The sequence below is a fragment of the Argopecten irradians genome, chromosome 11, assembly GCF_041381155.1.
Source record: "Argopecten irradians isolate NY chromosome 11, Ai_NY, whole genome shotgun sequence".
Taxonomy (NCBI): Eukaryota; Metazoa; Mollusca; class Bivalvia; order Pectinida; family Pectinidae; genus Argopecten; species Argopecten irradians.
In genome coordinates, this window is record NC_091144.1 from 4,187,572 (window position 1) to 4,190,753 (window position 3,182).

General features: G+C 33.8%; 1 long non-coding RNA gene across 1 annotated transcript; it reads left to right on the top strand.

Annotated features, from left to right (window-relative positions):
- Positions 1–362: 362 nt before the first annotated feature.
- LOC138334328 (uncharacterized) lies at positions 363–3,182 on the top strand. The gene is made up of 4 exons (XR_011210107.1): positions 363–1,297; positions 1,987–2,066; positions 2,611–2,731; positions 3,031–3,182. It is a non-coding gene; the product is annotated as an uncharacterized lncRNA (long non-coding RNA).

The following is a 3,182-nucleotide window of genomic DNA, read 5'->3' on the forward strand; positions in this document are numbered from 1 at the left end:
TCAGCATAAGATGCATTAAAATTAGAGTCTTAATTATCGACAGTCACGTGCACACTGACACACAAATCGCCTGTCTCTGACCAGTGGTTTCACACACAATAACGATTAACAACCAGGTAAACAAGCCAACATAAGTCGTTCTGCACGGACCTAACAAAACTCTCTCCTGGGTCAGACTCATGGTCCCATACGATAATAAATAGTTTGTGAAAGTATTTCCATCCTCATATAATGATTAATGGTTTCAGTATAAAATCTCAACAAACTAACCAAAACAAATAGACATGCCGGGGATACTCCGTTGCACACACTGTTGACGTAAATATGCTATCGGTCTGATTTTATATGTAAAAGGAAATACAAGCTATCATAGATGAATTTGTCAATGGAATTTTATCAACTCATTTGTTTACACCGACTCGGACATCATAGTAGGCTAACCAACAAAACACTCACGGCTCATGTTTACGTAGGCCTGGATGTTTCTGGTCAGACACATGGTCTTATACGATGATAAATAGCTTGTGACTATATAATCTTTCCAGCATCACAACGATGAAATTGATACTTTAAAAAGTTCCTCCAAACCATGCCAAAACAAGGGTTTTGTTTATCTTTTTTTTTATATAAAAATCTCGATCTTTTCACGACATGCCGGAAATGGTTCTTATTACAAATACTCTGTTGTCGTGATTATAAATTGGTTTACACCTCGCGTCAAAAGGTGGATTTATTAATATAATAGTTCGTATATTTTCTGTTTTGATATATTATCACAAACTCTCAACAAAAATTTAGGAATTAAGAGGTTTGGTTTAGACGATAGGATCGTACAACATTCTTTTGAATCACGTAAGAGGCCTACAGGTGTCTGTTTGTAATACAGCAACTAAATGTGGATTTATCAGCACACCAGTTCATTTGTTTGCGTTTTTTATTCCTTGTCCTAAGTTAATAATAAAACGTGAGGAATTGAGAGATTTTGTTTAGAAATATTATAGTACAGCATTCCTTTGTGAAAGACGTAAGCGGCCCCACATGTGTTTGTCACGTGATTATTTGAGCGGGAAACACAGAATGTGAAACAGCTGGCTGGCGGCCATATTTGTTTACGTCTGTCAGCTGAATGCAGAATGTAAACAAACAAAATATAACTGTCTGCTGGGCCAACATCGAAAGAAGGTAGGATGTTTGCACAGAGACACGAGGTTATTTATTTTTTGTTTATTGTTACAATACCATCGATCTCCTCAAACTCTAGCTGGTGAACACAGTACCGATGGAGGATGGAGTTACGGTAAGTTCATTTCTCTTACTTGTTTACTTCGTTCTGAAAGCATTTGGATGCAATTAAAACACCCAGTTTATGAAATAAGTTAGACATCATTTTTTGTTTACATAGCTGTGCTTTCTTTTTGAATGGGCTTGGCAATTATTTCATTGCCGTTCAGTTGTAAATTTCAACATCATTTCCAATTTCAAATCACAAGAAAATTTACACGGCAGGGGGGTTTAAATGTTATAAATCAATTCAACATCCAACAAATTGTATCTGGACACAAGTTTTATTAAAAAACTATGGAACTTTCCATATCATTTTCACTTCATTATCGCCCACAATTTCGTTTTGTGGTACATAATTTATTTTATGTTTTTTTTTTTTTTTAAACTTTACTTTATTCATCGTGATTAATTAGATTGGGAAATAATATTTGTTTTCTTGAAAACATGGGTAATGAAATAACATTATTAACTTAAATATGTGAGTGTGATTTGGATGCTCATATTCAATTATATCGTTGTTTTCACGACATTTTTTTTGACAAGAAGGTATGGTGTTTCAATGATGTAATCCTATCATATTTACATTTTGCTGTCCATCAGTCAATTAAGTCCTGCAATTAAATCTAAATGTGTATACACATTCATACATGTGTTTCCATACAATCAGGTCATGTATATATAACCTCATATTTTTCCTTTCAGGCAAATTGCAGATCAGTGTGTGATAATGATCGAGGGCAGACTGGTTAAAGACATAACATTAATATGCCTAATTTAAACAGGTAAATATTATAAAAAGGATGGTGGTAACATGTGAATATTTAAATATTTTAAGATGACTGATATACACAATGTAGATGAACATTATAAAAAGAGTTATTTTACCATCTAAACATAACCTTTGCATTTCTTTTTTTGTTAAGTAATATTTCATTGAGACTTACAATTTAAGTGAATTAACACTCTGAGAAAAATGTCATTTATCAGAATGGCAGTAGGGTCACTGGGGTGTTGATCAGGGGTCAGGGAGTGGTCACACCTCTTTTGTTTACATAATTATCAAGCGACTGCCTGGTATTTTGGTAGTTTAGTAAAACTGTACTGGGGACAAACAGGGCTGGGTTATAGATCGAGGCATGGCGTCAGGTAAAAAGGGCACGGCGCTGCGCCATGCGTACATAAAAACACTAAAATAATTTAGTTCTGTAAATTTATTTTTGATTAATTAATCTAGCCATGTGTGAACTTTTTATGAGTATACTATTGTACCATATGCATTCACACTGTATCCATATTGCACATCCTATTTTTTTTCTTTCTTTTCAGAATACAGTAATTATGAAGAAGAAACAGTCAACAAAAACAAATGAATAGCTGATGACTGAAAATGAATGCACCTCATCAAAGAGACTGAAAATCCACAGCTGTCATCAAGCCACTTTTACAGGTAAATATTTCAATCTATCCTGGTTTCAGATTGCTATTACTAGCAATTATGTAAAAAATATGGATGCCATTTTAGACACTAAAACTCAGTAATCCTGTGTGGAGTGTATCTGGCTTCATTGTACGTTCATATAGGCGGGTGCTTCGAAAAATAAATGGAGGAATTTACGTTGTTACATACATACACATGGCATGGTATAAAATTAAAGCAAATATTTATTTGAACCAAACAAAAAAATAAGACATTTTAATATATCCATAAACATTATTGTTCCAGCACAAGTCTTTGTCTTTTTTCAGGCTTTCACTGCCAGGAAAATGGAATGAAAAAACAGCATGTAATGGACAGTGATCAAGGGGAAAAGATTTGGACAGGATTTCATTGCATTGACATATTGAAATTTATATTGTAGACAACATTGTGACAAAACCTGATGCCAATGTTCAACAAA